The sequence below is a fragment of the Eubalaena glacialis genome, chromosome 2, assembly GCF_028564815.1.
Source record: "Eubalaena glacialis isolate mEubGla1 chromosome 2, mEubGla1.1.hap2.+ XY, whole genome shotgun sequence".
NCBI lineage: Eukaryota > Metazoa > Chordata > Mammalia > Artiodactyla > Balaenidae > Eubalaena > Eubalaena glacialis.
The window spans coordinates 34106748-34120811 of NC_083717.1; the positions used below are offsets into that span (position 1 = coordinate 34106748).

At 44.7% G+C, this 14064-nt stretch overlaps 1 protein-coding gene across 6 annotated transcripts in view; it reads left to right on the forward strand.

The window, feature by feature from the left end:
* ARNT2 (aryl hydrocarbon receptor nuclear translocator 2) overlaps positions 1 to 14064 on the forward strand; it is a 198052-nt gene that overhangs the window by 34289 nt on the left and 149699 nt on the right. Inside the window, exon 2 of one of the 6 annotated variants that reach the window (XM_061179805.1) lies at positions 4908 to 5125. The exons of the other annotated variants lie outside the window; for them this stretch is intronic. The gene's annotated coding sequence lies outside the window, so the exon portion shown is untranslated. The remainder of the gene's footprint in view (positions 1 to 4907; positions 5126 to 14064) is intronic. 6 annotated transcript variants of the gene reach the window in all.

The window sequence follows — 14064 nt, forward strand, 5'->3', positions numbered from 1 at the left end:
TAAGTGGGAAATAAAAATCACAGGTAATCTGACCATTCAAATATAGCTTTGTCCCCTTTTTAGTGTATTGACCTCAAGACACACACACACATACACACACACACAGAATCTTTCTCTACTGTATGTGTGTATTAGAGGTGCATTGAATTAAATCCATTGGACCTAATGCTGAATGGCTGAGCATCAAAGTCAACGTTTGGTTGTGTTTGAGGCTGGAGCTGAATATCACCATCGTTGAATGAAAGCCAGACATTTTAACAAAAGTAGGTTTTATTACTATTTTATTATTATTTATTAGTGGTAGTTACATTGTAAAAGGTTGACATCTGACTCAGAATAATATATGGGCACTGTTCACGGCTGATTGCTCCTGTGTTCATCATGCTGCAGTCGGTGATACTAAATAGATGTTTGTTTGCAGTTGAGTTTGGGGGAGGAATGAGGGGTATCAGGGGGACTTCATATTTCCCTAACATTTCCTCTTTTTTCTCTTTGTTTTCTTAATTGCGTCTAGATTGATGATTTCCTCTAGATCAGCTTGATGTACTTGATTTTGAAGCTTGTGCAGTTTTGAGGTAGCAAAGTTGACAAAGCTGGCTATTAATTCATCCTTGTACAGATATGAAAACTTCCAAATAAGAATTTTTCTTGAAAGATGCATGGCCTAAACAAATAAATTAAAAAAATTTAAAATCCTGACTGTTTCTTGCTATGAAGGCCAGTACATATACCAAACAACTCCACAAAGATATTAATTACAGGGCTTCCCTGGTGGCGCAGTGGTTAAGAATCCGCCTGCCAATGCAGGGGACACAGGTTTGAGCCCTGGTCCGGGAAGATCCCACAAGCCGCGGAGCAACTAAGCCTGTGAGCCACAACTACTGAGCCTGCGCTCTAGAGCCCATGAGCCACAACTACTGAGCGAGTGTGCCACAACTACTGAAGCCCGCGTGCCTAGAGCCTGTGCTCCGCAACAAGAGAAGCCACCGCAATGAGAACCCCATGCACCACAACGAACAGTAACCCCCGCTCGCTGCAACTAGAGAAAGCCCACGCGCAGCAAGAAAGACCCAACGCAGCCATAAATAAATACATTAATTAATTAATTTAAAAAGCAGTCTTTCAAAATCTCTAAAAAAAAGATATTAATTACAGCATACTCTGATAATCTCTTTTATTCTGCTTTGTATTATTATTTATGGTTCTATAGATATCTTAGCTCAAAAGGATATAATAGTCTTCCTAAAGGCAGCAAGCTAATGCATTCTCCCTTAATATTTGTATTATTTCCCCATTTTCCCTTACATTTAAGTATTTGAAAATTCTTAATAATTGGTTTTGCACATAAAATTAATAGCTTTCAGCCTATGGCAATGAATTATCACACAGTATACTCCTACAACAATATATTTATAAACCATCTGATAGGGAGAATTGAAACATATATATAAGGAGCTTTTCAATCTTAGTTCGTCTAGAATGCCTATTTACGTTTGAAAGTGAATATTCAGACTTGAACAGTAAGTTTGTGTGGCATGCCTTGTTTTGGGATTGCTGTTGATATACTATAGATGTAGATAACGATGGTGACCCATGTGATTATAGGGTCATTGATTACCCACAAGTTCAGGGATGCCAGAAACGATCCTGAAATGGGTATTCCACTGCTCGTCCTTTCAAAGGTCGAGGCATTCGTTCAGAAGCAGGGCAAATACTATGACTGAAGCTGAATTTTTATGGATCCCTGACAAATATATGTTTGCCTCTAAGCTTTTGTATCCTGCTCTATTAATGTACCCTTAGCATTTTCCTGTAACATTATTCTTTGAAATCATGATATTTAATGGCTGAGTGATTTTTATCTGTGTGGGTATTCCATAATTTATTAGCTTTTCACTTTATGTCAGACGTTTTAGTTCATTTGGTTTCTTTTCAACTTCAAACTGTATTTGGCCAGTCAGCGTGCATGTGAGTCATTCATTTCTTCCCTTACCCTTCATATCCTTGGCCGCCGTGCCAAGGCCTTGGCAATAATCGAGAATTGGCCTCTTCCGTTTCATACAGGAAGGTCTCTCACGTATTTGAAGACAGTTTCACGTGTCCTCCTGCCTCAAGGAGTTTCCTTCAACCACAGCCTGGGTTTTAACTGAGGATCCCTCTAAGACCCTCTCAAGGGCAGCCTGTCCACTGACAGACCCCGAGCCTACAACCCAGGTGACCTGGCCTGTCTTCTGCCTGACAGATGAGACCCACTTCCCTCTGATGGTCTCTGGCTGTCGTATTTGACTCAAGCGTGGGACAATTCGTGGTGGAGGCCCCGTTGTGGTTATATATGTGGGCCTTTGTTTGCCACGTCCCAGAAGGCGGCCAGATTGAGTGTGGAGCTCACTCTTCCTGTCTTCCTCCAGAATCATAACCTCATCAGTAACCTCCCTACCTTTCTTCCTCTGGAATTGTTGGTTGCCCGTCTTCTTCTTGGGTCTGTGTGTTTTACCCTTTTTATAAAGTTCAAGGCAGGGATTCAGGGCCTTCAGCCAGGAGGGTGGGCTTGGACACTAGTGGGAATACAGGTGCTAATGCCCTAGTGGGCTCTGGTGCAGTGTCCGTGTTCCAAAGGGCACAGTACTGCCCACTCGGGCCAGGGAGCAGGGCTCTGTGTAAGCCAGCATTGCTAGCTGAGGTGGGAGGGCATCTCCCCAGGCTGCCCTGGGACTGCTTCCAGTTCCCTAATGCCAAACCTGCCTGCTGGCTAGGAGTGACTCAGGCCCACAGCCAGGGCTCTGTGTCCAGGAGGGAGACACCAGCTGATGGAGGAAGGACCTGGCCTCTTCCTCCTTTCCTGGGTCCACTGGCTGTCTCTTCCCATGTCTACCACCTCCTGCCCTGCTGCAGAGACCCCCACCCAGCCCGCCTTTGGATGAGGGCTGCCTTACAGAGGATACACGGCTGGTTAAAGTCTAGCAAGGACCTGGGGTCAGAGTCCCCTGGCTCTTGGTCTAATGATTTTTCTGTACCTTGTGCTACAAAAATCCCACCCTATGGAGGGCCTTTGGGAGTCATGTGCCCTGCCTTCCTTCCAGAAGTGGAAGGGACCCTTTCTCCCTTGCACATCAGGAGGAATCCTTTTTGATCTCTGCCTGAAATGTTTTGATAACAATCTAGAGATTTCAGCATACATTGTGGTTGCACAAGAAATCCAAGTCACCAATTTTTCAGAACCTAAGCAGTTAACATTAGAAATTTTGCTGCAAATAAATTGATCAGTATGCAAGACAGTTGTCACGGCTGAATCATGGTCCACAGTTAAGGTAAACAGATCTGTGATGACATTTTCTGAGCGGAATACAAATGCAGCTCATTTCCTCCCAGAGGTTTCTGACATTTCTTCTACACGGATAACAGATTCTCCCAAGAAGGTGCTGGTCACAAGGAAGAAAGATCTTTGTTTAATCCCTCTGAAAAGGTATGGCTGTGATATTTGATGTGCTTTCTGTGAAAAGAATTGTTCTAAGAGAAATGAATAGTGAAGAGAGCGTTTTTCTTTGGTTAGCTGTCCCTCACTCACTCCCAACCATGGAGAGACCCTTTTGGTTTTTGTTTATTTGAATGGTTATTTAAATATTATGTCATTGTTTTGTGAGAGTTTGCATGTCAATAACATTTTTTTGCAGTGTGAAGATCAAGGGATATTTTTCTTATTTAGATTCACATGAAATAGTGGGGGAGGGAACGAAATGTTTTTTCATTTCCTCATGTTCTTTTCATCTGTAATGCTCTCAAGTTTCACATTTTTCCCCAGGTTTTTGCTCCCTATACTGTATTTTAGGAATTCTATACACTGTGTCTGCATTTGAAATGTGAAATAGTCCTTAGCTAGATGCTGCATTGTAAGCTAGATCTGTTTTCTGTATTCTGGTGAAGCTTTCAAAAGCCTCAGCTTGTACTGCAGTTGAAATGAGCTGAAAACCTGCAACTTTGTGTAAGGGCAGGCAGTCATTCCATCCCTGTGTGTAACGGGAAACAACATTTCCTGGGTTGGAGGCAATACTGGCATTTGGGGTGGGACTGCTGTAGATGGAGATATTTCTGTCTATTTGTGCATTTGTCATTGGTTATGACCAGGGATCCTGAGCAAGGAGCTATACAAGACGGTTGCATTTGAGGTGGGGGAATAATTCTAGATCCTGTTGGGAGCTGCAGTTGGGGTAAAAGGCCAGAAAGCTCCAGTGACTGGACATGAACAAGAGGGCATGCCCCTCAAAGCAGGGGCATGAATGAGTCTGTTCATAAATTCTGGAGCAATCAAAGGAATACATTTAGGAAAAGGGCATCTTTTATATCATGCTTCATTCCTCCCTGAAGCGTTTGCAGTCCATTGGCAGGATAGCACAGGTGTGGCCTCCTCCAGGAAGCCTTCTTGGATCTTCCTGGTCCTTCCCACCACCCAGTGTCCAGTCTCTTGCACAGCACACAGCTCTCAGTATGAAATTACCTGGCTCTGGGTCTCCATCACACTCAAGACTGAACCTGTCAGTGGCAGGATGGGGTCTTTCCATCTCTGACCGACCAGCTTGTAGCACAGCTCCTGGCTCAAAATCAGAGCTTTGCAAGTGCTGTGTGTAATTGAAACAGGCCCCATTTTCTTACAGCAGCTTCTGCAGAAGGAAGGGATGTCCTGATTAACCCCATTTCTTAGTTGGAGAATAGATGGGGAAACTGAGTCACATAGTAATGAAGCCAGACTAGAACCAGATGCCTATTTAGCGCATGACCCTCTGAATAAATGGACAGAGGAAGGTGTAAGCGATCACACCTCTCCTTTGCTGCAGAGTCCCCATATATCAAGTGTATGGTGTGGTAGATGTAAATATGCAACCGAACCAACCATATTTTTCTTCCTCCTCCAGAAATTTTTTGCCCCATGCAGTCTCAGTGTAGGAGGATCAGGTGACCAAGGCTTTTTAGAGTCTTCCTTTCTGGGCTCTGACGGTGACACATCGTGTATTTTGAGGCAGTAACATCATCTCCTTCCTCCTGAATGCCCTCTGGGCGACTCCATCATTCAGGCCCTGTTATCTGTCATCTGGACCGCTGTGACCTTCATTCATTCACAGGAGAAGTACAGGTACAGTAAGAATGAATCACCAGGGACCAGACCTAGAATGGGAGGGAAAGGGATTGGCCAAGGACAGGCTTCCTTGGAAAAGTGATGTTTGAGCTGAATGTCAATGACCGTTCGGAGTTAACTTGGTGAAGAGATGGAAGAGAGCTTTCTGGCCACAGGACACAGCATGTGCAAAGGCCCTGAGGTGGGAGGGAACACAGTGTGTTCATAAGACTGATAGGGCAGTGTGGCCAGAGCCGAAGAGGTGGGCAGGAGAGGTGGACAGCAGCCTGACCACACAGGAACTGGCTGATCGTTGCAGGGAACTCCGCATCTGTGCTGAGAGCAAAGAGAAGCCGCTAGAGGAGAGAAGTAAGAGGTGGACTGGTCAGCTGACTCCTGTGCGAACAGTGGGAGAGTAGATGCAGAGGGACCAAGGGAGGAGGCCCTGCGTTAGGCCAGCAGAGAACCCAGGGGACGGAGAGACCTTTAGGACGTGACAGCAGGACTTGAGAACTGGATTTGGGAATCATCAGCACAGAAGTGGTACTGATGCCGGTGCTTGAATGGGTTCACCTGGACGGAGAACAGGGAAGAGGGAGTGGTGTAAGTGCCTGGAGGCCTGGTGGAGGAGGGGGAGCTGGCCAAGGAGAGGAGAAGGAGGGCCTGAGAGGTGGGAGGGAGGGGATGCGGCCCCTGGCAACCCAGGAGAGAGTGCTGGTGATGGGGAGCGGGCAGCTGCACCCCACAGAAAAGGGCGGGGGCAGAGATGAGACCCCTGTGATGACGCCAGCTTCCTAGCCGGGTGACAGGGACAAAGGCCTGACTGCGGGGGATTGAAGGGAGAATGGGAGGTGAGGAGACCCTGAGGGGAGACCCGAAGGGGAGCAGTGCCCTTGCCACATGTGGCAACTCTTTTTTTTTTTTTTTTTTTTTTTAATATTTATGTGTTATTTATTGACTTATTTGGCTGTGCTGGGTCTCACTTGCGGCATGTGGGCTCCTTAGTTGTAGCATGAGGGATCTTAGTTGCGGCATACATGTGGGTTCTAATTCCCCAACCAGGGAGCGAACCCAGGCCCCCTGCGTTGGGAGCGCGCAGTCTTACCCACTGGACCACCAGGGAAGTCCCCACATGTGGCAACTCTTACTTGTACAGTTGACAATTCCTCCTCTGCTTTTAGGATTGATTTGCATGTTGACGTGGTGTTCTGGTCCGTAGGATGTGTTCATGTTTCTGTGGCACTAGAGCCTCTCCTTGTTACGTGTGGTCAGCCCTCAACTGCGGGGGAAGTCAAGGTGCGGACCATGACCGCCACGCTTCTCTCAGTGGAATTCCTTGCCAGTGCCTGCCTGGGTCGCCCACAGGGAACCAGAGTCGAGAGGTCACGGGTGGTTCATCCGGGATTTCTGGGCTCCCTTGCTGGCTTGCGTGAACCCTCTGAAGGCAGTGTGGGGCTGTGTGGGACCGTGGGGTCCCAGGGCTGTGACGGGGGCACGTGCACCTGCTCAGGTGAGGCTCTCCTGGGTGAGAGCACGGTGTAGTGAGGAGGGAGCCGTGTCCATGTCAGTCCAGGGCGGGGGGTGTGCATCTTTGGAGGCCTGCAGGGACCTGGGAGAGGGGGTGGAGGCACACTTGGGGTCTGTCTGCTGACCCCTCCCTGGGCTATGGGTGGGCCAGCCATTTAAAGGCAGAGCTCTCAGTAGGGAGGCAGTGTGAGGTCGGCACAGGATGAGGACCACGGCTCAGGCTGCCCGGGCCTGCGGCAGCCCCCTGTGTCTCCCTTGTAATAGCATCACCCTGGGGGGCATTTTGCACGTGGGGCTGCAGAGGAGTCAGTCCTGTGGCCACCTCCCTCTTCTGTGGCCCACTGTCACCCTTCCTGCACTTCTGTGAGACAGAGCCATAGAAATCAAATCACAGAAGTGACCTAATCCCTTACAGTAAGAAAATGATCATAAGTTTTGTTAGTGCCTGTGTGTGTGTTTTACTTAGCAAATGCTTAGAAGTGCTTACTATGTGCCAGACATCATTCTAAGTGCTTTATGGGTATTAGCTTTTTTTTTTTTTTTTTTTGGTATTAGCTCTTTTAATCCTCATAGCAACCTCATGAGGGGTTTACTATTTCTTATTATGCCCATTTTATAGATAGAAGACTGAGGCACAGAAAAGCTAAGTTTTGCTCAAGGGTTATGTAAAAATACAGACTCACCCACACACACACACAATGTCTGCTTTAAAAAACATTCTTTTCTTGGGGGAAAGTCAAAGGGGAAAGGGGAGATAACTTCTGCCAGGCATCTATTATTTGTATTTTTTATTTACCAATCGTCTTTATTTTTTTTTAAACGACAGAAATTTATTGTCTCACAGTCTGGAGGCTAGAAGTTTGAAATCAAAGTGTCAGCAGGCTTGGTTCTTTCTGAAAGCTCTGAGGAAGACTCTTTTCCATGCCAATCTCATTGCTTTTGCTGGTTGCCGAAAGTCTTTGGCATTCTGTGGCTCGTAGACTGCCAGGCGTCTTAAATGAGTGATCTTCCTTAATCCCCACAGTAACTGTGCATGATGTGGGGATATTCCTTTTTTTATAGGTGAGGAAACTGGAGCTTAGGGATGATGAATAGCTTGCCCGTGACCCCAAAGCATGGACATTTCCTGCATGTCACGCAGCTTCCACCTGGGCCTGTGATTTAGAGTCTTGATGTTACAGCGTCTCTGGTTGCCCCCACCCCACCCGGGGAAGGGGTCTGCTGGCCGCCCAGCCTCTGCCTGAGCACCTTGAGGGGCGAGGGCCCTGCAGGGGGTGGCTGAATGGCGAGAGCCCGCTCTGCTGCTTCGCAGTCATGTGACCGAGGCATGGCCCTGACCTCTCTCTGCCCAAGTTCCCTCGTCTGTAAAATGAGTTGACTTTATACCTCTCTTGTAGGCTGGTTGTAAAGCACACGTGGAGAGCTTGGGACATAGTGAGCACTCAACATATATCTTATTACCTTTATACAAAAATATTTTACATCTTTTTGTATAGGATGTTTATCATTATTATTCAGCCAATCCATTCCATTGTTGGACACTCTTGTGATTAAAAAGGTATCCCCTTCCTTTATCTCTGTCCCATTCGTTCACTGCTTCTAGCTCTCCAGCTATATATGCTTTCGACTGTGGCTTACAATGAAACCCTTTAAAAATACTTATTTCTCTATTTGTGGTCATTAAATTAACACATCATTCGATTAATGTTAAATTAACACATGTTGTTGAAGAAAAAAACCTTGTATATTCAAAAACAAAAAGAGCTTTTAGGAGAAAATAAAACCCACCTATAATTCCCACAACAAAAATAGCCAAGTTTAACACATTGGTGTACTTGTATCTGCCTTCCGGTCTTTTTCTGTGCATATATTAAGTGCATACACACACACACACACACACACAGCTGTGGCATCCTCTTGTGAGGCATGGGTAACTTAATGTCTCTTGACACATACTGCCAACTCATCCTTCACAAAGCCTGTGTTCATGTACACCCCCAGGGGCAAGGTATGACCATGGCCACATTGTCACCCAGTAGGTATCCGACTCGATTTCCTCTCTGCTCAGTGCTACCGTCAAGGTTCCACTTTTCTTCCTTTTGGAGTGAAATTCAAAAGCCCTGGAGCAAATCAACAATGGGCTTATGGGGCTACTTTCCATCTAAATGTATAATACCAGGCTCTGGGACTTCCCTGGTGGCACAGTGGTTAAGAATCCACCTCCCAATGCAGGGGACACGGGTTTGAGCCCTAGTCCAGAAGATCCCACATGCTGCAGAGCAACTAAGCCTGCACTCTAGAGCCCGCGAGCCACAACTACTGAGCCCGCGGGCCACAACTACTGAAGCCCGTGCGCCTAGAGCCTGTGCTCTGTAACAAGAGAAGCCACCGCAAATGAGAAGCCCTCGCACCGCAATGAAGAGTATCCCCCGCTCACTACAACTAGAGAAAGCCTGAGCGCAGCAATGAAGACCCAACGCAGCCAAAAAAAAAAAAAAAAAAAAAATACCAGGCTCTGCCTTGGAGACCCTCACCTCTGACCTGGTGAGTGACCTTCCTCTGGCCACCTTTCCTGGGTGGGTGTCCTAGGAGCTTTGGTAACTTACATTCGAGTCATATGAAAAAGTTGCCAGATCTGGGGAGCAGGTAGTCACTTTTCCAAAGAAGGCTGACAGCTGATTACATTGGTAGATATGAACATAGATTACAGATGAGAGAGACATGTTTTTTATATTTTTATTTGAATGTATTAAGAGTGGCTCCTAAAAGACATTAGAGAAAAGTTTAACCTTTAAAGTGAATTTTAGTCTCATCGATTGCATCTTTCACTTGGTTTGTTTCGTATCTAAAACACTATTTTAGTTACCACAATGGCATTTGGTAAAATGAGACATCTGTTCCTTGAAAAAACTAAGAAAATGGGATAGGACCAGATTTCCTTGATGTCATAAAGCATATTTGTCTTAAACCAGCAGGTCATTACGGTTAAATTCAAGGACCAAGCAAGTTTGCTTACTATCACCATAATCATGATAATTTTAATCATTGCTGCTTGAGAGTTTTTTTCCCTCCCAGGCACTGTGTTAGGCTCTTCATATACATTATCCTTAATTTTTAAAATGATCCTTTAAAGTCGATTATTGCTAGGAACGGTTTGAGTTGTGATTTGAAACCAGGTATGTTCCACTGCAAAGCTCTGTGGCCTTTCTGTTACCCAGTTATTGGTCATTATTATTGAATATTCTGGAAGTTCTGGCCAGTGAAATAAGATATGAAAAGAAATTAAACCTTTAACTATTTAAAGTGAGAAAATAGTATCATTATTTGTAGCCCATAGGATTTGTAAAATTAGAAAATTCAGAAGAATTAATGATGAATTACTGCAACAATTTAAAAAATTTGGTGAAATGGCAGGACATATGGCAATGGCCCTAGAAACTCTTTAGCCAGGCATGCAAATTTTGAAAGCATAATACATACATAGAACAGCAAGGGAGGGGAGGGCAACACCTATCTTAGCTGCTGGTCGAATCAGTTGACATCAAGCATGACAGAGTTGTTGTAGCACAATTGTCTTCATAGCTAGTAACCAATCAGAAAGTAATCTGGGAAAGTAGATCTCATTCACACTAGTAGCAATGATCATAATACACAACACAACATCACATCATAATAACATCACAAAGTACCTAGAAATAAACTGAATGAGAAAGTGGGGGGATCTATATGATGAAAATGCAAGACTTTATTGAGCTAAACAGGAAGTCTTGAGTAAATTATAGGCTTATGTCAATTCTTTGTTGAAAATTCTAAATATTGCAAAAATGTCACTTTTGTCCAAAATTAATTTGTAGGTTCAAGATAATCCAATTAATTTCCAAAGGAGGTTAAACTTTATATCTTAATCAAATTATTCTAAAATTTAAATGGAAGAATAAGCCAGAAGAACAAAGATAATTCTGAAAGGTAAGAGCAGTGAGAGAAACTTGCATCACTAAGTGTGTTATAATGGTGCAATACTAGAGCAAGTATAGATAACTGGGTAATTGACAAAAAAAGAAAATAGATATTCTAGAAACACACATTTTCTATGTACAAATAAAATGTAAAACAGAGGGAGCATCAAAAAAACTTATGGGGAAAAGGAAGGACTCGAATAAATGAGGTTAGGACAATTGATCTTTTCTTCTGCTGTGGACTGAATTGTATCATCTTCTCAAAATTCATATGTTGAAGCCCTAATCGTACCACTCCCCCCACCCCCCATTGACTGTATTTGAAGCTAGAGCTTATGGGAGGTAATTAAGTTTAAATGAGGTCATAAGAGTAGGGCCTTAGGATTGGTGGCCTTAGCAGAAGAGAAAATGTGACGGCACAGAGGGCAGGTGGTCTATAAACCAGGAAGAGGATTCTCACTGGCACCCAAATTGGCTGGCACCTTGATCTTGGACTTCCCAGTCCCCGAACTGTGAGAAAATACATTTCTTTCGTTTAGGCCCCCCGACTGTGGTATTTTGTTATGGCAACCCAAGCTGACCAATACATCTTAAAACTCTACCTCTTAAAGCTTTCTCTAGTATTAACAAAATCTCTTAACCTAAAAAAGCAAGCAACAGATTGGAAAAATATTGTAAAGCATTTTCAGAAAATATGGCAAAGCTCTAATATCTTTGTCATAAAAAGAGATCATACAAATAGATGAGAAAAAACCTCTGAGTCTCAGTAGAGAAACGGGTACATGATATACAGATGCAGTTTACAGGAGAAAACGTAAACCTAGAATGAGTCAGGTCTTCTTAGAAATGCTTTTTGCATGCGGGACGGGGGAGGGGGTAGTTTTGGACATTGTGGATGGTGAGCTGCCATCCTTCTGTATTGTGTGTGTAGCCCCCTTTGCTGGAGATGCATATGTGCCTCTCATTTTCAAATTATGTCGATGTATTTGCATATAAGGCTCCCTTGCCCCCCTCCCCTTATCCCATGGTGCACGGGTTCTATGACACATGCATATCACATGTAAAGATTGTAGCCAACTCAGCATATCCGCCGCATGGCCTTCATGAAGCATACACTTTCTCTGTGGTAGAAACTACTTGTGTCTACCCGTCCACTTGCACTTGGTATCTCGCACCAAGCCTGGAGGGCACAAGAATATACCTAGTGGGGTCTGATGGAGGCAGGCTGGTGTGGGCCTGTCCTCGCAGAGCTGGCCCTTTTTCTGGGCCAGTGAAACTTAATCATGGGAAACAGTCCAGCAGAATAAGATGCTAATGTGACAGCAAGACTGGGCCTGCCCCTGGCCCGGCCCCTGGTCCACCGTGGGCACCTGTGGAAGTCACTTAATCTCTTTTTCCTTGCTTCCCTCATCTGTCTGAGGAAAGGATTGGACTTTCCATATTCCTCAACCCTTGCCCCATAGCCAGGGTTTTTGTGGAACGTCACCGTCTGCACGTTTGTTTTCCCCAAACAAAATGGGACAAATATCATCTTCTTTCCTAACTGCACGTTGCCTTCCGTTTTCCACTCCTTCCTCCCCACTCCCCACCTCCGAGCTGGAGGGTAACCACAGAGGGAAAGGGTGGGCCTTTCCAGGTCTGCAGACAATGGCGAAGATCTCCTCCAGCCTGATGTTTCCTTAACTCAAAGGCAGGAATGAGGTAGTTGACTTTAAAATACTTAAACTAGTGTCACGTGGAACATGAGTTGTTCAGAGAACACATTTTAAGAGTTTCCACCATTAGAGACCTTTATGATACGCTGGCTTAGTCACAGGTAAACAAACGTCCTTATATCAGGACTTCTCAGTGTGTTTTTTGGTGGACATTGAAATTTTCGAGAAGGAGGATAAGTGTGTGGCTTTTCCCTAACCTGTATGACCACGCAACCCTTTTTCCTGGAGAATCTTAAGGGCCTGATGTTCTGTGGGACTTACTTTGGGAAGCGGTGACTTTTGTTTTCACCCATGTTTGCACTGGCAGTGATTCAGCCTTTTAATTTTGGGACTTAATGGACTTACCGTGCTTTAGCCTCCATTGCAGAAAAAAATACAGATTTCTTATCAGAAGCAGGCAGATATAAGGTTATGAGGTCATTGCTGTTCATACTGCCTAGCTGTCACAAATCCAGTACAGGAATTGTTTAGAGAGGAGAGGATTGCTTTAAGAAAGGGATTTTTTTTTTGCTCCTTGAGTACTTTCCAATGTGTACATTAGTTAAGAAAAAAAAACAAAAAAACTAATAGCCCTCAAATTTTTGTGAACATAGTGGAGTAGCTAAATTAAGATTTTGTTTATTAGTACTGTAAAATTCTTCTACAGACCTTTGGAGTGGAGTAGTTCAGGTTGACCTTAGACTATGTTTATTAAACACAGTGTCTTTGGACATAACTGTGGATCAGCTGTCAGATGCCTCCGTGGTTTCTGGGAGGGGGCAGAGAGCAGTAACTTAACACTTCTGAGCATCACCAACGTTCCTTCACTAACAAGGGCCCAGATCCCTGTCTTTATCCCAGACTGTCTTTCTGAAATACATTTTCGTAGACTGTTGCATCCCTTCTGCCCTGGATAAGAGTTGGGCTGAGAAAATCGAGCCCTGTGGAAGTCATTCCCAGGAACAATAAACAGGATCAGAGAGGCCCCTGGAGTATTGCTTTTGCCATTTAATGGTCTGAGGAAAGGGCATCTGAGTTCAAGAACTCTCCACCAAGTGGGAAGGAGAAATTCTTTAACTGTGGTTTCTTTGACATTAGGGATGTGTACCTTGGCCTTAACAAGCTTCTGAAAGTTTCTAGCTTATAAGCAATAATATATTATGATAAGGATGCACAGGAAAGGTACTCTCATCTAATGCCAGACCTACCTGTTCTTTTTTTTTTAATTGGAGTATAGTTGCTTTACAGTGTTGTGTTGGTTTCCGCTATACAATGAAGTGAATCAGCTGTATGTATACATATATCCCCTCTCTCTTGGACCGCCCTCCCAACCCCCGCCATCCCACCCATCTAGGTGGTCACAGAGCACTGAGCTGAGCTCCCTGTGCTATTCAGCAGGTTCCCACTAGCTATCTATTTTACACATGGTAGTGTATTCCTCTCAAACCTAATCTCCCAATTCATCCCACCCTCCCCTTCCCCGCACCGTGTCCACATGTCTGTTCTCTATGTCTTGTGTCTCTATTCCTGCCCTGCAAATAGGTTCATTTGTACCACACCTAGAGTCTGTCATACAGAGTGAAGTAAGTCAGAAAGAGAAAAACAAAGACCTACTTATTCTTTAAATTAACATTTCTTCCTAGAAAGGCCTGGCTGTGGAGAGCCGTTGTCACTGGCTTACCGTGCAGCCTGAAGGGATGCTTTTAAGGCCTCTAGACCTCACTGTCCTAATCATGAATGGAGGGCCAGGCAGGGCTCTATATTCAGGGATTCTGAGTCC